Below are 20,914 nucleotides of genomic sequence, written 5' to 3'. Positions count from 1 at the left end.
ACAATGGGGTACTCAGATTACTATTCCTGCAAATACCGAGATAAACAAGGTTGAAACTATGGGTGAATTGGTACGCACTTCTGGGGAAGAGATTCATGTAAGTGATCAGGGGCGACCACAAGCTATGCCCATTGTCCAACCTCAGAACTCTTCAGGTTTAGAGTGTCAAAATTTATAAGAGGGGCCACTGCTGAGATACCAACCGCCTTGCCCCTAAAATGGATTTCAAACACACCTGTATGGCAGGAGCAGTGGCCCTTAACAAAAGAAAAGTTACAGGCGCTTCATGGTTTAGTGAAAGAGCAGCTGGAGGCTCAACACATCAAAGAATCTTCCAGTCCCGGGAATTCCCCTGTGTTTGTGGTAAGAAAGAAATCAGGTGGATGGAGAATGATAACAGATTTGAGTGCCATAAACAAGGTGATTCAACCCATGGGTTCGCTTCAACCTGGAATTCCTTTGCCTTCCTTGCTACCTAGGTCTTGGCATATAATTACAATTGATTTAAAAGATTGTTTTTTCACCATACCTCTACATGAGAAGGACAGGGAAAGGTTTGCTTTCTCAGTACCTACTCTGAACAGTAATTCTCCAATGAAGAGATATCATTGGAAAGTACTTCCACAGGGAATGTTGAATAGCCCAACTTTATGCCAGTATTTTGTGCAACAACCTTTAGAAATAATTCGTAAGCAGTTTCCTTAATCTATCATATACCATTACATGGATGATATTCTGTTAGCTGATTCTGATCCTAGTGTTGTAGAAAAAAATGTTTCAGGAAGCACAAAGAATTCTACCATGCTGGGGATTACAAATTGCTGTGGAAAAAATACAAAGAGGAGATTCAATTACCTATTTAGGCTATAATATAACTGAACAAAAAATTCGACCACAAAAGGTACAGATCCGTAGAGATCAATTGCAAACTCTTAATGACTTTCAAAGATTATTGGGAGATATTAACTGGTTAAGGCCTACAATCGGGTTAGCTACGTATGAGTTAAGTAACTTGTTTCAAACATTACAAGGGGATTCGGATTTAAACAGTCCTAGGTGTCTAACCGCTGAGGCAGAAAAGGAGTTAATTCTGGTGGACCAAAAACTTCAAAAGGCATATGTGGATAGAATTGATCCTGAACTTGGTTGTATTCTGGTTATTTTGCGTTCGAAACATTCTCCTACTGGGCTTCTCATGCAAAGGGAAGACAGAATCATAGAATGGATATTTCTGGCAAATAAACAAAGCAAAAAATTGAAAACATACATAGAGAAAATTTCTGAATTCTTACTAATGTGTTGAGGCTGGCTGGCTCAGACTCACCGTGTAGCCCAGGCAGGCCTTGACTCTGCAAATTTTTTGCTTCCACTTCCCAAGTAGCTGGGATTACAAGCTTATGCCTTCAAGGCTGTTCTTCAAAAATTTTAATTCCACCTAGAAAACATAAAATAGCATTTTTATTCATATATGTGTGTGTTTTTTAAAAACTAATGACATAAATATTTATATATCATTAAGATAATGAATCAATTTCATTAAAGAAGAACATACCTACATTATCAAAATAATTACTGGGAAAGGTAAGAGAAACTAAAAGTGCCCATTAATGGTGTCATTTAACATAGAAAGAGATACACAGAATGATCGTCCATAAAAATATAGCAAAATTTGACAGCCAACAGAGGTGAGCTGCATGCTGTCCTCCAACTGTACCATCTGCCTTCTGGAGAAGGCCTATGGGCCACAGGAAAATCCAGCTTAGGCCCCTTCCTACTAATTTCCTTCCTGCCTAGACCACCTAGAGCATAGCCAGCAGAAGTGAGCTGAGATCTGTCCCATAAGCACCACTGTCAGGTCCAAGGCTCTTTCTGCTTCCCTGAGGAATCCAGCATCAAGAATATCCAGCCAACACCAGGGAGAGTCAGATGGCTAAAGGCCAGCATAAGAACACAACCAACAAGAGCTGGAGCACTATTGCACCACCAGAGCCCCTACGACAACAAGTCTTGGATTTCCTAACATACCAAAGGACAAGAAGACGACCTTAAATCCAATCTTAAAGAGAGAGGCCTTGAAAGAGGAAATGAATAAATCCTTCAAAGAAATACAAGAAAATACAATCAAATACATGAAGGAAATAAATAAAACTGTTTAAAACCTGAAAATGAAAATAGATGCAATAAAGAAAACACAATCTGAGGGAATCCTGGAGATGGAAAACCCAGGGAAGAGAACAGGGACTACAGATGGGAGATCACCAACAGAATACAAAAGATGGAAGATAGACTCTTAGATGTAGAAAATATGATTGAAAAAAAATTGATACATCAAAGAAAATGTTAAATCTAAGAAGTTTTTGACACAAAATATCCAGGAAAGCTGGGATACTTTGAAAAGACCAAACCTAAGAATAATAGGGATATAAAAAGGAAAAGAATCGTAGCTAGAAGGCCCAAAAAATATTTTCAACAAAATCATAGAAAACTTCTCAACCTAAAGAAAGAGATGCCTATAAGCATACAAGAAGCTTATAGAACATCAAATAGATTAGACCAGAAAATAAAATCATCCTGCCATATAATAATCAAAACATGAAATGTACAGAAAAAGAATATTAAAAGCAGCAAAGGGAAAAGGCCAAATAACATATAAAGGCAGACCTCTAAGAATTACACATGGCTTCTCAACAGAGACTCTAAAAGTTAGTAACTCCTGGACAGATATATTGCAGACTCTAGGAGACGAGATGTCAGACTAGATTACTATACCCAGCAAAGCTTTTAATCATAGATGGCAAAAACAAGATATTCCATGACAAACCCAAATTTAAACAATATCTACCCCAAAATTCAGTCCTATAGAAGGTACTAGAAAGAAAACACCAGGAGGTTAACTACACCTAAGATAACATGGGAAATAAATAACTCCAGACCAGCAAAACCAAAAAGAAGAGCATCTACCCCTGCCTCTCACCACCAACATCAAATTAGCAAGAATTAAAACTCATTGATCAAATGGATGGAACTAGAAAACATCATCCTGAGGTAACCCAGACCCAGAAAGATGCTCATGGTATGTACTCATTTATAAGTGGACATTAGCCATATAATATAGTACAGGATAACCATACTAAAATCTACAAACCCAAAGAAATAACAAGCACAACCCAAGGGAAGATGCTTGAATTCCACTCAGAAGGGAAAAGAGAATAAACATCGGAAGTGGATGAAGAGAGGAAACTGAGTTGAGGAGGGTACAGGCAGAGATCAAGGGTAGGGATCAGATGTGGTTAGAACAGGGTGGTAAGCCACAGGGCTGAGAGAAAGGAAACTGAGCAGAGAGGGCATATCTAAGGCAAGCTGGAGACCTGCAACACGGCAGGCTCCTGGGAGGATATTGTGCTGACTCTAGCTGACTTCTAGCTGTGGGGGACATGAAGACTTCCAATGAAAGGAGAAGGAGATCAACCCACCCACAAAACCTTCAACCCCAAATGTAAGATGGAGCAGAGAATGATGGAATGGCCAACCAACGACTGGCCCAACCTGAGACCCACCCCATAGAAGAGAGCCAACCCCTGACACTATTAAAAATACTCTGCTATGCTTGCAGATAGGGGCATAATGTAACTGTCTTCTGAGAGGCATCACCTAGCAGCAGACTGAAAGATGTTAGGACTCATATCCAAACATTAGGTAGAGCCCGGGGTGTCTTGTGGAAGAGTGGGGGAAAGGATAGAGGTACTGGAGGGGACAAGAACTCCTCAAGAAAGCCAACAGAGACAACTAATTAAGGCCCATAGAGGTTTACAGAGACAGAAGCACCAACCAAAGAGCATGCATGGGCTGGACATAGGCCCTTGACACATATGTAACTGATGGGCAGCTTGGTTTTCATGTGGTTCCCTTAGGAAGTGGAGCTGGGTTTGTATCTCACATGAGCTCTGTTGCCTGCTTTTGGATCACTTTCCCCTAACTGGGCTGCCTTGTCTGGCATCAGTGAAAAAGGATGTGCTTAGTCCTGGTGTGATTCAATGTGCTAGGGCGGATTTGTAAGGCGTTGGAGGGGGTGGGGGCACTCCCTTTTTCTAAGAAGGGAAGGGGGAAAAGGATGGGAGGGTGGGACAGGGAGGAGTGCAAGGAGGGGGCTGCGATCGGGATGTATGAATAAATAAATAAATAAATTTAACAACAATAACAAAAATCAATCATTGGTCATTAATATCTCTCAATATCAGTGGACTCAATTCCCCAATAAAAAGACACAGGCTAACAGAATGGATGCAAAAACATAACCCATCATTCTCCTGCATACAAGAAACACCCCAGCAACAAAGACAAACATCACCTCAGAGTAAAGAGCTGGAAAAAGGTTTTCCAAGCAAACAGATTCAAGAAGCAAGATGGAGTAGCCATTCTAAAAAATCTAATAAAATAGGCTTTCAACCAAAATTAATCAAAAGAGATGGGGAAGGACACTTCATGCACATCAAAAGAAAATTCCACCAAGGTGACATCTCAATTCTGAACATCTCTGCCCCAAATGCAAGGGCACCAACATTCATAAAAGAAACATTATTCAATAAAGAAAGAGAATTTCAGACCAATTTCCCTTTTGGACATTGTTGCAAAAATACTCAACAAAATACTCATAAACTGAATCCAAGAATACATAAAAAAATAACATCCACCATAAATAAGTAGGCTTCATCCTAGGGAAGCAGGGGTAGTTCAATATATGAAAATCCATTAACATAATCTACCATATAAACAAACTGAAGGAAATAGCCACAAACAATATAAAATATCTTGGTATAACTCTAACCAAGCAAGTGAAAGACCTGTATGGCAAGAATTTCAAGTCTCTGAAGAAAGAAATTGAAGAAGATATCAGAAGATGAAAAGATCTCCCATGTTCATGGATTGGTAGGATTAACATAGTACAAATAGCCACCTTACCAAAACCAGTTTACAGAGTTAATGAAATTTGCCTCAAAATTCTAATATAATTCTTTACAGATCTGGAAAGAGCAATTCTCAACTTAATATGGAAAAATAAAAAACCCAAGTTAGCTAAAACAATCCTGTACAATAAAAACAAAAACAAAAACAAAACTTGTGGAGGTATCACCATTCCTGATTTCAAACTGTACTACAGAGCAATAGTAATAAAAACAGCATGGTATTGGCATTAAAAACAGACTAAGGTTTCCAGGCATTTTAGCAGCTAATTAAATAAATTATTAATATTATTTTGTTATCATTGCTGAACTGATATAAGAAGAGGACTCACTGCTATTTATAAAAATGTTAGCAGTAGCCAAGGTGAGCTGAGTATGGTGGATCTCAGTCCTGGGGAAGTGGAGGTAAGCAGATCAGGAGTTCAATGTCATCTTCAGCTGTAAAAGAAATTTAAGGACAGCCTGGAATACATAAGACTCATCCTCAAATACAAATATATTGCAGTATATTTCTTTCATTTGGGCCAGAAAAAATATTTTGAAATATCTGATATGAAATTACTTTTAAAACCATGTTTTCCCATAGAAAGATTAATATAAAACAACCGTAAGATATATGTCCATTTACAATTCTAGATGGGGGTTACTGAGCCAAGTAGAGAACAAAGGCTCATCAAGATACAAGTGCTGCATGGTGCACAACGCTCACTAGCAGAGTTACTCACTTTCACACAACAGTCTCTCCAACAACCTAACTCAAATGCCTGCTAAAGTAAAATCACCTTTAAGACTGCTCATGAAATACAGGAGGAGGAGGTCTCCCTCAATCACAGACATAGGGGAGGGGAGAAGGGGGAAAGCGGGAGGGAGGGAGGAATAGGAGGATATAAGGGAAGGGCTAACAATTTAGATGTAATATGAATAAATTAATAAAAAAATTTTAAAGGAAAAAAAAAGACTGCTCATGAATTGACCAAATCTATAAATATTAAACCTACTGTAAGATTTGTCCAGACTTTATTTTTCATGTTTAAAAAATACAAATTCAAAGCACTCTAATCCCATAATCTATGAAGATTTTATTATGTCCTTTTGTTTTATTTCAAGAGGAAAAAATCTGAACTCATTCTCAGGCTTAAAGCAGGTGAACACTTTTTCACTTTGACCGCAGGATCAAAATAAGCTCATAATTATATATCAACCAAAATTAAAAACTTATACTTCAGACACTTATGCTATTACCATAGCACTAATAATGAATCCTCGGGAGCAAAGAGACAGAGTCTTCAGTTTTAATAAGGCCTAGGAAGAAAGCTCAGAAAAGGTCTTTGTGCTAACACTAGAGGCCATAGAAGCCTGCTCAACATTTTCAGAAATACAAGACTTAACCACTCTTATTTTAAACTGTCAACTTTGGGATGATTTTATAAATTTTCCTTATTGATTACATTTTATAATTAATTCTTTAACATACTATTCCAATCACTTTCACCAATCACATTACCATTCCCTTATGATTCTCTTGTTATAAACATCTAAAATCAAAATAACATTAATTCAAATGGAAGAGCTAACACTTCACACTACAGGCAGCCGCCACTGCTGCCACACCCTAGCACATATAGGTTCCTCAGAGGGTCGCTGAGTCAATAAACATCCAAAAAGGAGAGAGCTGATCATGTCTTAATCAGCAATTCCTATCAGTCTCAGGCTGCTGTTTTGTTAGCCCTAACATCCCTCTCCATACACTTCTCATTTCCTGTACCTTACATCCCATTATTTTATCTCACAACATACTTCAACTCTTCCTGACATCATTATGTATCATCCATGCTGCAAATTAAATCAGTATCTACCTTTTCAAGATGAATCCAATGTATAACTAATAGAGTACTACATTCAAATTATGTATATTTATACAAAAGAATGTGTATCATTGGGAAGAACTTACATGTTCATGCTGAATTTGATTAAGATATACTTATTTTGGGCTTTAAGTAAAAAAATCTAATAATATATGATTGGCACCTAAGATAGAAGAAGAAAAGGAGACTAATTCTAAAGAGCCACTTAAAAAAAAAATAGCTTAACTACAATTACAAATTCCCGCTGTGCTTAATAAAGGCAAACTTACAGACAGAGTTTAAAGAAATGATACTTTACAAAACAATTATACAATATTATTAAATAAGCACAGAAAATTAAGCTGACTAAATAATACAAGTAATTTCAAAATGAGGAAATGATTTTATTCCCTCTATTTCACCGATTGCTTTTTCTCATAATAAAATTTTAAGTAAATAATTTTTCTAGTGGTAAAACTACAGAGCTCTAGAGAAATATCATTGAGCTTTCTTGCCCATTCATTTTAAATAGAGTAAAATAAAGAAACACACAATACAGTAGCTTGACAGTGGTCACATCAAATCCAGTAAGAATGACATACTTGCAAGGAGAGTTGGCAGAACACCATTTACACTTATATTCTACTTAATGGCTTTCCAACAAAGACTTTACACAGAAGATAAAACGCACTACATGCAAACGGACGCCATAGGTACATTTATAAACATATGTGATTGGGCTTTACTCTTATAATATCATGAAAATATTTTATCCACTCATATTCAGTTAAAAATTTAAAGTTTAAAAACATTTAGACTGCATTTTTAAAATCTATTTTTGAAATGTAAAGCTACTAAGATCAAGAAGCACAATAAGGTACAAGTCAAGTCCTATGAATAAATATTTTTAAATTAACTACTCTGAGATCATAACACTGACAATACTAATTATCTTTTCTTGTCTTGGCAGTTATGGTGCATACTGTTTGGGTGACTGATGGGATAATTTCACTTCATTTTCTCTCAGTTTATTCCGAATAGTATAAGAGAAGAATATTAAAACAATTAACACCTCTAAACAAAGTATTTGATAAGGTTCTGGGATGAAATAAAGTGTTAAAAAAATTAACTAATGGGCTGATTTTAGAGCAACTAACTACCCCATATGCTGACTGAAAGCTGGACTACAAACCACTGGAGATAGCCACTCAGCACTGTACTAACTATCCTCAGCCTTGGTCATGTTAACAGCATTTATTTCTCACAAAGAGTCATTTCATCAATAGTTTGAGCTAATGTTACTTAAATAGCATACATATGTATTATATATTTTAAACTACTATATGTTCTATTGACCAAAAATGTTTGACATCAGCAACTCAATCAAAAATAGGTAAAATGTATGTCAAAACAAATTATTTTCAATTTCTTACATCTATACGCATTTTATTACATCAATAATAGCTCTATATCCAAAAGAATATAACAATATTTATATTAATATTTAATCTCACATACAAATCTTTAAAATAGCAATTACTTGGTCACTCAACTAGAAAAAGTATAAGGCATCACCAAAATAGTTTTATATTTGAACAGTGTAATAAAATGTGAACCATGATGATCAGTTTGTATAAGTCACATTACATAAACCTACATATTACAATAAAAGATATGTTCTTTGCCATGATCACCTGGTTTTTTATTGTTGTTTATAAAATTAATCACAGTTAGCAGGGCAGAAATCGCTTTGAGCTTCGTGAATGACATCCAAGAGATGGGAAAGGATTAGTTCTCAGTTGCTGCCAGTTATAACGCCAGGTGGCTTTTTCTGCAGTGAAGGTGTTACCGATAATCCCATTACGCTGGCACTAAATCTTGCAGACATCAAAATTATCACCAAGGTTCCTTTTCATCCCATCCTTTCCAAATGACTGGAAGTCGCTTCACCTGAAAGAAGTCAAATCCACATGCAGCTGCTGTTTTAGCAGGCAGCAAACTCCCTGAGAATGCCAGTCATGATTCAATTTTGCTGTGCTGGTGGCCCCCTATTCCCTGTCCAATAATACATCTGTTAAAAAATCCTACAGCTACAAATCAAGTTTAATCCTACCAGGGACCTCATGTTGGTCTTGTCTTCCAAAAAGGCAGCAGGGTCTGCTGTCTATCTCTGCTAGTGTCTGGGGAATACCCTTTAAATCCCAGCCCTACTTAGAAGAATAAGCTAAGGATCACAAAACATGACCTCAAAAACCCTGATATGACTATATTCTGACCCAGAGGCATTCATTCTAGGTGAAGATTAGAACTTTGCATAATAAGATTACACAGCAAGTGAATGATATCAAGGGACTATCCATATGCAGCCGCCTGGTTCTGTATAGACAGCCTGTGCTGCACAATATGCACTGCCGAGAAAGAGCTGGGTCTTTCTAGCTGAAATAAAATAGATTCACATAAATTAGTTGGCCATTTCCAGAGTCCTAAATCCCCTATTACATCTTTTATTGACAGCTCCTGAGAGGATAGCACAAATGTAACTCCTTTTTATTCTGTGCTTCTGTAACATCATGCTCTGTAATTGAAATGTACATAGATTATGTCTTAAAATTAACATCTTGTTTGCTGTAATCTTGGATTACAATTGACTGTGTGCATAATAAAATTAAGAAATCAATGGATGGATTTATCATCTCCAAGAAACTAGAGGCATTGTTTATAGAGTGGTTTAACATTTTGTGTCAGCATTTTAAATACAAAAGTCACAGAGAGTAGTCAATAAAATTTAATGAGTCAAAGAATACAACAGGCAAAGTTAAACTGTGCTAAGATTAAGTTATATTATTCAAAATTCAGAAAGTGGGGGAAAACTCAAGGAACTCATGAATATATGATTTTCTCTAAGCTATATTCTAGCACAGTCAATTATTGATGCTGATGTGTACTTTTTTTGATATTATATGAGGTTATTAGATAAGCATGGTGAGAGAAGGAAAGGGGAAAGAGGTACCCTAGAGAGAGAGAGAGAGAGAGAGAGAGAGAGAGAGAGAGAGAGAGAGAGAGACAGAGACACACAGAGAGAGAGACAGAGACAGAGGAAGAGAGAAGGAGCTAAGACAGGGAGGGAGGTAGGGAGGGAGGGGGTAAGAGAGCTGATGTCAAGAAAGGATAAGCAGGCTACCAAGATGAGACTTGATAGCCTATGACCATATAGTTGGGGAGGAGGTCCCCCTCGGTCATAGACCTAGGGGAGGGAGTAAGGTGAAAGCAGGAGGGAGGGAGGAACGGGAAGATACAAGTGATGGGATAATAACTGAGTTGTAATCTGAATAAATTAATTAAATAAAAAAGAATCAAAACATAAAAAAAGAGAGCTGATGTCTACATTTTTAAAGATTTATTTTTATTATTTTTAATATATGTGTACGTGTGTGTAGGGCTGTAAACGTGTGATTGCAAATGCACATGCATGTCAAAAGAGGGCATCAGAAGCCCTGAAGTTGGAGGACAGATGCCGGTGAAACACTTGAAACAGCGCTGGGAATGAAATCCGGGTCCTATGCCAAGAACACTGCATGCTCAGGAGTGCTGGGCCATTCCTCCCTTTTGTGCCTACCTTTCTTTATAAAGTGGGTACACTGGATTCTTTGTTTGGTTCATTGGCTGGTTTTTGTTTTTTTTGAGACAGAGTTTCTCTGTGTAGCCTTGGCTGTTGTGGAATTTGCTCTGTGAACCAGGCTGGCCTCAAATTCTCAGGGATTCTTCTGCCTCTGCCTCCTGAGTGCCTATACCACCACCACTCTACACTGTGGTTTTTAAAGCAAATCCCCCTAATCATTGTATAACTACATTGTAAGATAGTTGCATCAACTCATATTAATTATAATTCAGGGTTTTATAATTCCTAATTACATATGTAAAAGCATGTCCCACTGAAATAATGTCTCAACATAGTATCATACACAGTATTTTCAGAATACTGTACAAAGAATTCTAGAGATATTTAGGAAATATTTTATAAACAAGCATATGAAATGAAAGCTTCATACCCATTTGCACAAGTATCAACCTAGAGAAATCTAAGGGCATATAAGGAGGAGCTAGCTTTATGTGAAAAGGTGTTAAGGTTCCTTGTATGGTTTTTAAAAAAACATGTTCTTCAGTATCTTTGAATGTGGCTTACTTGCTAAGTTTGATTGACCCATAATTTCTGAAGAACAGTTCTCACCATCACTTTGGCCATTGTCGTATCATCACAGTATATTTAAGCCTGTCTGCATGCTATCTGGTCAGTATTCAGGAGTCAGGTAATATAATTCTGGTTTTCTATGATAGGTTCTACTATTGACAGAATTGTAAGTAAACAGTCTAATTTCATAGCACATGACTTTTCTTTAGATACCCTGACAACATTATTAGAAAAATAATAAATAGTACAAAAAATTTACTTTATCATGATGTATCACTGTGATTGTGTAATACCTTATAGCTACAGCCAGGGCTAAAGAAAGAAAGCATGTCTTGAAAATCCATAAACCATCAAAAAAGAAAAGCCTCGAAGAACCATAAATCATCAAAACAAACAAACAAACAACTCAGTGTACCCACTTTATAAAGAAATGTAGGCACAAACTGGCGGAATGAACTCAGCACATCATAGCATGTAGTGTTCTTAACATAGTAGGACACAGATATATCAACCCTGGGGCTGTTGAATACTTTAAATGTGACCAGTTTAAACTCATATGAACCACAATGAATTCTGAAGACATTATAAAAAAAAATGGAAAAATACAACGTTGTAAAATTTTAGTGATCCATGTTGAATAGTTAGGTAATAACTGGATATACCTGGCTAAGAAAAACATTACATGGTTCACATTAAATTGCCACTGAATAATACTATGTTGGCATTCATACATTTTTAATAGCTTGTTCCTGTGTTGGTTCACGTTTGTCAGCTTGACACAAGCAGAGTTACCTGGGAAAATGCAACCCCAGTTGAAAACTGCCTCCTTCAAACTGGCCTATGGACAAGTTGATATGGGAGGGTTCAGCCCACTGTAGTAGGTGGTCCTGGGAGACGTAAGAAAATAGGCTGAGCAAGTCATGAGGAACAAGAAAATAAGAAGCATTCTCCCATAGTTCTTGACTCTCCTTCTGCCTGAGTCCCTGCCCTGACTTTGCTCAATGATGAAAGGTGTTGCCAAACTGCTCTTGGTCATGGTGCTTATCACAGCAACTGAGGCAAATGAGAAGGTTCCTCAGCTAAATGACACTGTTCAAAACAGCACTAAAGCAGTGAGTTGAGAAAAAAAAGCAGTATTAAATCTGATGAATAAACTTATTAATGACAGGATAGGATCTTGCCACTGAAACTTCCATTGAGTGCTTCTAGCTTAAAGGAAATGGTAAGAGATGAGAATTCCCTAAAGACTAGCTATTTTGCAAACATAAATGGAATCATGATGTGTCAAGCTGCAATAAATAAATAAATAAATAATGAAAAAGCTTCAGTGCAGTAAGTCTGGGATTAGCATGAGCTGTTCATGTGTTAGTGAGGCAGGGTCTCACTATGCAGTTTCAGCTGGCTTCAATCTCACTGTGAGTCTCCTGACTCAGCCACAGAACTGCAAGAATTACAAGCATAGGTCATCATTCCCAATAAATACAGATTTTTTTTCACAGAACTTTTTCATCCTCTCAAAAACATCTACAACAAAAATGTAGATTTAAAAATAAATACATCCTTCCTGGGCTACTTCTGCATATTACACCTGTGTTCAACAGACAGCAGCTTAAAAACATGTCTGGGCTTATAAAGGACCAGGTTTTTATCTATATGACTATAAAATTGTTTATACCCAAAAATTTTCACCATATTTAAGTAGCAATGAAAGAGATTAAAGCATTTAGTACATTTCAGAATGTTAGTAAAAAATGAAGAATCAATTTTATAAATTATTAGTAAACTGCTTTTCTATAAGTCTCTTCATCATATCCATTAGTTTTTTAAGCTTTCACTTAAAAATCGTTCCATAGAAGAATACTTAAAAATAGTTAAAATATGTAACATATGCCTAACAACCAAAAAATAAAATGACTCATTTATAATGGCCACAGACAAACCATAATATAATTAAAATAAAGTCTATCTCCACCAAGTATTTAAGTGATTTTAACAACATGACGCAAATTGACATGTTTAAGGTATTAGCTTACATAAAAGTTGCTTTTTCATAATTGTTCCTTTAAAATATTTATTTAATATATTACACTACTGCTGAAATTTGAGTATCTATAAATAACATGGTTAAAAATTAATCTATTCTTTATTGTTTAATCATGTCATTTTCTCTGGCTTCTTAAAATTATTTAAGTTTAGCCTTTTTTTAGTTTACAAGTATCATATAAGTACGTACACACACACACACACACACACACACACAAGCAAATGAAAACAACAGTAACAAAAAAATAAGCCTTTCTAACCATCAATAGATGAGTGCGATGATATTCACTCTAAGTTAATCTCCAGACATCCAAATTCATGAATAAAAATTCATCAGTTTAAAATACACTGAGCCTATTAAGCAAGAACAAAAGCATATGCACAAAAGAGCTTTTAATATATTTCAAAGCCCACAAGAGCCATGGTCTCATTAAAATTATAAATTACACAAACATGGAATGAAGATTCAAACGGCAGTGCAGCTAAGCAGATTACAGAAAGGCCCGAGTTCCATATGATAACACACCATGGCCCTCCCAGATGGGGGCTTGGAACAAAAAGGCCATCACCACAGCTAGGGAAAACCTCCTTGTGATCTCTGGTTTCTGTTCAGCACATGACAGCCAAATAATATGTTGATTATTCTGTTTGTGCAGCTAAGCTTGTACGATGGAATAAAAGCGATATGATCTATTGTGAACTCAATGCTAATGTGTTGCTCCACTCATAAGTAATATATTGATTTTATTTTGAAATTATCTTTTATCTGAATATCCATTTTTAAATGCATGAATTAAAATAAAAGCCATGATAAAATAATAGTTAATTTGGTACTTGAAACTAAAAATGCAGTTGACAAGTGAAGAACATCTGAATGCCTAGTGAGAAGTCAAATCTAATCACTTACCTTTCCTTTAACTTCTGCATTGTGATCAGAGTGTATTTTAAAATATCTTAAAATGGGAAATTAATCTCATTATGAAATATAAAAGTAACACAACAATAATTAACTTACTAATACACATTACTGGCGAGATAAAAGCTCAATAATTAGAATATTTAAAAAGATAATTCTATAATATAAATAATAGCACACATTAAAACAAATAGTAACATTTTGAAAAAATGGTGTTAAAAAAAAGAAAAAATATAGTTGAGGATCTCATAACTGTTTACAACTTAGCCACAAATGGTAATCATGTGGTCCTATTTAAAATAAGTTAGAAGACACATATAATTTTTAAATATAACTCCAGCATTAATATATTGCCATGGTGACAAAAAGTTAAAATCTAAATTTTCTTTCAATTAAAATTATATATTTAATAGGCTAATCTTTAGTGGGGAAATTATATCCAACTTAGGTTACTAGGATTATGTACAAATGCTTCACAAAATTACATATTTCATAAACAAATAATTATAAATATCAGTGTCACTAACATTGAAAAACAGTAACACTTATTTTCCTCTTCAGAATCTCCTGTCTGAATAATACAGCAGAATCTTCTTAAAGACAGATAACAAAACAAAACAGCAATAAAAGAAGTACAAAAGGCAAATGTGGACAAACAGGCCTACTTCCTTAAGGATTATTTTGTAGAAAGTACCTAACTATGAGTCTTCACCACCTACATCCACTTTGTTTGGCTCTTTCTCCAGATATAGTCTTGAATCCAAAAAGTAAAGTAAAATTGCCTCACAAGAAAATACAACCTAGAATGGTAAGTCTGAAGGACAGAACAAAGACATGCTTAGAGAACTAACTTAGTGTATAACATATCCTTGGAATGGATAAATACAACTCAAATAAGAAAAGGGACTAAATATAACTGACATCTATTAAATCTGTGAATTCCTGTTCATCAAAAACCCTGCTGAGAAAATGGAAAACAAATGTAAGTCAGAGAAATCAATGTCCACACTTAATTATAAATTCATATTTTGGAAAAAAAATTCATATTTTGAATATATAAAAACTGCTACTCAAAGAAAAACACAGAAAATAGGAGAGTGCAAAAGAGATGAACAAGCACCTTGTAAGAAACACCAAATATCTAGTATGTATATGAAAAAAGCAATCTACTTTATTACCACACAAGAGACTATAAATTACAGATAAAATTTCATAGCCACTGGAACTTGAAAAGTGAAAAAGATAAAGTCAAGCCCTAGAAAATGTGTGGTGCAGTCAGTGTGAATCAGCACAGCAATCTTAGAAGAAGGGCAAATTGCTTAAACCTGGATATGTACTTACAAAATCTATTTCACTCCTAGATACACTGTCAAAGATATACGAACATGTACGTGGACATCCACACACACGGTGCACTCTAGCATGTTTAGAGTGACAATACATGAAACCTCCCTAAATATATGCTAATGATGAGGTGAACAATTATTGTCCATATACTGGTATATAACAATGAAAATAAACCATAAGAAGTTACAATAAGCTAGACAAATCTCACAATATAATGCTGAACAAAGGAAAATAGACACAAAAGTATAATTATCAACGTATGTGTACATATTACAATACATAACAAAAGTAACTCCTGCTATGAAAACCCAGGAGAGTGCTTCTCCTCATGTAGGAAGGGACGTGGCCAGCAGGTGCCATGGAGGGGTCTTATACAATGCCTACAAAATGTCTTTCCTTCTACCTGCATGCTAGTCACCTGGGTGAATGTGGTTTGTAAAAATCCATTAGGCCATCTACTTGTAACACATTCTTCTCTGTGCAGACAACCTTTTAAAAAGGCAGGGTTCCATCCCTTCTCACCCGCCATTTTCTCTATCTAGAGCTCTCCTCTTCCCCTCATCAGAGCTTAATCCAGGTAACTCCCCAAGTGATAAAACTCAAATAAATTAATTTTCCTTAATGTATAAATGGATCAGTAAAGTTTTACATGGTATTGGCATTTTTAAAAAGGCAGGGTTATACACAAATATGTAAAAAGAAAAATGTAGTCATATCTATGGCATAAAAAACTTCTGAACTGATCTGTTTATATATTCTTTTTTTTTTTTTTTTCTTCAAGACAGAGTTTCTCTGTGTAGCCTTGGCTGTCCAGGACTCAATTTGCACACGAGGCTGGCCTCGAACTCTCAGCGATCCACCTGCCTCTACCTCCCAAGTACTGGGATTAAAGGCATGCGCCACCACACCTGGCTCCTGATCTACACACACACACACACACACACACACACACACACACACACACACAGACACACACACAGACACACACACACACACACACACACACACACGTGTATGTGTGCCTGATCTATATATATATATTCTATATGAGCAAATTGGAGGATTCCACAGCCATTTGAAGATTGGAGTTTGAAGCGCACTGTTAAGATAAGCTCCGGCTTTCAATGAAGAAGCCTAAGTCCTCTGTGCTGTTGTCTCCCCTCACTCCCAGCATCCTCAGACTTGGGCTGTCTTTATAGCAGGGGCAGCTTTTGCTGCTATTGCAACCGCTTTGGAAATAATGACAGAACTGACAACCAGCTCTTATGGCAGAAACCAGAAGTGGATGGATGGTGCAGCAGCATGAGGAATATCAGCACTATCCCCTCTGTACTCAAAGTCGATAAGCACTGTCTGTCAATCATGAACGATCCCTTAAAACTTTCATTTTATCTTTCCAATAAAATTGGACAACATACTTTACTCTTTAATACTAATGTTATATAAAATAATGAAACTCGATGATAACGTGACATAATAAGCCAAACTACTTATTCCATATCAGGTATGATTTGTATTTTTTTCTCTTACTGAGATGTTTTAAATACCCACAATGAATGCAGAAATACACAAGGAAAATTCTTAAAATTAGCATCCACTATAGCTGCCTTTTAGAAGATCACCTATGACTCAGAACATTAACATTTTGGGAGCTTTAAACACAGAGCTCCCTATAAGCTAATTCTTCGTTACAAGCTAAATATCTGATAATTTGTACAAGTCAGTTGCGCAAATTTCTAACTATATAACTTAAAACATTTAAGGAAATGTCCTGATTTGACTTTACTATGTTAAGAGTACCAAATAGATAGGCAGGCTGGTTCCTAATTCCAAGTCGCTCTATGTCTTTAAAGTTTTTATTCTTCTTACACTGCCCTACTGAACACAGGGCCTCACATGGAAGACACCCAGAGGCCTGCCTGAAGTGGAAGCCACTATGATGAGCAAGTACGTGGTGGAGAGATGGAAGAGAAAGAGAAGCAGAACAGTTTTAGTACTATGAAAAAGGTGGAACTGTAGACATAAGGGTGGAGAGGATCAGCCTGCTGTGAGTAGCTGCCCCGCCATGCCCTGCGGCCATGGTAAAACCCTAGGCTATGCTTCAGCTGACAGGCATGTCTGGGTTCATGGTTATGCAGCAGCAGAGCTCTGTGTGTATGCCTGTATCTCTGACTACCACCAAAGACCATGCAGACAACCCTGGTCTGGGCTGCTACTTGGGACCACCGAGCTAGACCTGCCTCTCACTGGCTGCACCACTTAGGAGGGTTGGCCCCAGCTATAGTGAACACCAGTGACCCTGGCGGCATGGGTGAGGGTGAGCCAGGGCCAAGGGCATGAGAGCTGGCCTGCCCCTTGCTTGCTGAAGCTTTGGGTGAGCTATCCAGGGCAGTAATGGAGAGCTGGTCTTGGTGGTGTGAGTGCAGAAGAGCTGGCGGGTTGACCAACTCAACTACCTTACCACTCAGGCCCATATCCAGGGCTTTGGGTGGGCCCATGGGTCCACTCCAACATCTACCTCCCAACCCATCTGTGAACGGCTGGAGTGCTTAAAGAGCTGGTCCTGCAGATCCAAAGCTACGGGATTACAGGACACAGGACAACACGATATCCTAGAGGAGTCTCAGTGAGGACCCAGTATGAATAGTGTAGCAGATGCCAGAGGCCTCAAACCAGACCGAAGACTCCTTTCAATAAACATTTGCAAGTATAGATGTGTGGACAAAAGGGTATACTGTATGACATATTGTGACACACAACAGCTTCTAAAGCTACATAATTTTCTGTTTTGTTTTATATCTTTTTTTTTTTCTTTTGAGGGGAAGCTTGTAAGGGATGAGGGTGGATATGAAGGGAGAGGAAGATGAGTGAGATTGGACTGCATGACGTGAAATCACAAAGAATCAATAAAAAGTAAAAAGAAAAGTTAAATGAAATAAAAACAGATACTATTTTATAAGGAAAAAGAGGTAAAATATAAACATATTGCTTAGGAACATACATGAAAAGTAAAATTTTTATAAAAATAAGTAGTTATAGCAAAAGGCAGAGTATTTGTTACCTCTAAAGAAAAGGGAGACTAAGCTGGACATGGTAAAACACAGCCAACAGTCTCAGGATGCTTGAGTCCAGGAATGTGCAATCACCAACAGTTAGATGCCATTAGAGTCTATATTTAGAGAGTGAGAAAGAGGGGTAGAAGAGAGAGAAGGGGGGTGGGTGGAGGGCAGAGAGACGTCAGCGCTGGGGAGTGCTGGCTAGGTGGTGGTCTGGCTCTGTTACATAAGTAGCTCCTAATTATTCCATATATTTGCCTATGTTTCTTTCTAACCTCACATTATACAATCCAAAGTTTTAACTTACGTATTATCTCTGATACTACGTTCTTGCTGAGAAAGAAAAGATTCATTCTCTTGTTGAGAACAATTTACATTCTTTGTCTATGTTTCTAATTTTTATGGCAATATTTTAATAACAAAGAACTGTTATTATGAATAATTCTTCATAATTCTAATTAAGTATGGATCTCATATTTTACAACAGCTATAAAAATATAGACCTTTAAAGAATGTAAGTTAAATTATTCTACTTCACTTTTGCTTATGTATTTAATGTTATTTCTGCCCCCTTTTCTTCTTTTCACAAACAACAAAATAAGAAAGCTTACTTTTAAAATTCTAGATTAGAATAAAGTAATTTTGGGCAGATCCCAATCCCAAAAAATTAAGAATATGATAGCTTGAAGAAAGAAAGAAAGTTTCCTTCTTCTCTCGTATGCTTTAAATGTACTGTAAGCATCTGCGGTAGGTAAGTTGCAGATACAATATCTCTAGTATGACCCACTGTCACGTGTGTGAAGTATGCTCCCTCTCTGCTAGCAAATACAGCAGTTGGAATAGGGTGAAGACCAAGGTAAGTAATGCTTAAAGACCAGTACATAAAACATAAAATACAGGTTGCTCATTCAAAATAGATCCAATATGATCTAATTAAATTACACTGAAGCAGTTTCTACTATTAGGGAAGGTAATTGTGTAGACACAAGCTTTTTTGTTTCTACAATAGCATATGGAAGTAAAATTGTTATAGCAAGTATCATGATAGTATACTGACTGACATTACAAAAGAGCACACACAATTAAGGAAGTCATTTAAGACCCACACTGACAAGTATTCCTAGATATATGTTTTTATAACTTTTAGACACCACTAAACAGGAAGCAAGAAATAACTAAGGAAACAAGAAAGGATCAGCCTTCTCACCAGACTGCAGCAAATGATGATCAACATGGCAGAAAACTATAGCACCATTTGAGGGTGGCTTTTGTGAACATGACAAGGATTCCTTTGGGGGAGGGGCGGGCACCTGAGCCATTCTTTGCTCATCTATTTAGTGCCAACTTTAGAAAGTCACATTTTGTCCAGCAGGGAGCAGTCTTACAACAGCCAGAGGACTTAACTTGAACATGAAACCCACAGATGAAAAAGGGGGGTTTTGCTTTTAAAAGTCTACTTACCATAGGTCTGTTCCATAAATCGCTCAACTTTAGGGTAGGTTTCCAGGAAGACCCAGGTCAAAGCGTATGCAAGTCATCCATGGTTGCAGATTCCTAAAGTGGTAAAGCAAAGTTGCATTGTGTGAAATCTTCTCTGACCAATGCTGGCTAAAGTAATGGATGGTAAGAGAAGCTACTTCTCAGTGAACTGTGTCTTCCTTTTGGGGCAGCAGCAGGAGTCTTGAATTTGGATATTCTATAGCATTGGGCCCTTATGAAATGAAACTACTAAACTACTTTATCTAAAAGAGATTGAAAAAGGAAGAAATTAGAAGACATAACAAGCTCTGTGGCTAAAGAGTTAAGGAAGCTGATAAGGCAGCCATCCACACTTTTGCTTTTTCAGGTCAACATGCATATGTCAATGTAAAAAATAAATTTTTTTTTTGAGATAGGGTCCCTCTACATAGTCTACATAGTACTGGCTGTCCTAGAACTTGCTTTGTAGATCATACTCGCCTTGAACTCACAGAGTTTTGCTGCCCCCACAGTGCTGGGATTAAAGACCATGAGAAACCTTGCCCAGCTAAATTTTAAAACTGAAAACATAGAAAATAATCTATATTTCTGTTATGAAAAACTGATTAATCTTTTAATGAATATAACTGCAAATGATACTATAGAAAAAAATTCATGCTCAACAGAAAGACAAACTATTTTAATGTTAAAACTTATGATATAGTTAGCCATAATTTTACATCAGTTCTTAAGACTTAAAGACACAACTAATGTTTCCTATGTGAAATGTCAAAGTTTGCTTTGTATGTGTTTGCATATTGCTTTTTTAGAGTTCATAACAAATAACCAATTTCTGCTTTCAAAATAAGATGCTTATCTATCTCCAAATACATTTTATGTAAAAATCTGTTTAAATATATTCATTCATTTATTAACAGGCACTATAACTGATTTTAATCTCATTGTATGACAAGTCTCAAACACACTTATTTTATGATTCTCATATAAGTATGTTTTTAGTTATATAAGCATTTGAACCCTCCCTAAACATTTTAGAGTCAGTATCCAAACACCTAAATTTCATTTCACTCTTGTTTCAA

General features: G+C 36.4%; 1 long non-coding RNA gene across 1 annotated transcript; it reads right to left on the bottom strand.

Moving 5' to 3' along the window:
• Positions 1-1,349: 1,349 nt before the first annotated feature.
• LOC127187968 (uncharacterized) lies at positions 1,350-20,077 on the bottom strand. The gene is made up of 3 exons (XR_007830515.1): positions 19,818-20,077; positions 8,500-8,755; positions 1,350-1,435 (listed from the first exon to the last, which is right to left on the bottom strand). It is a non-coding gene; the product is annotated as an uncharacterized LOC127187968 (long non-coding RNA).
• Positions 20,078-20,914: the final 837 nt, after the last annotated feature.

This window comes from Acomys russatus, chromosome 4 (genome assembly GCF_903995435.1).
Source record: "Acomys russatus chromosome 4, mAcoRus1.1, whole genome shotgun sequence".
NCBI classification, from domain to species: Eukaryota; Metazoa; Chordata; class Mammalia; order Rodentia; family Muridae; genus Acomys; species Acomys russatus.
Note: the sequence above shows the minus strand (reverse complement) of the source record. Positions and strands in the feature narration are given on the sequence as shown.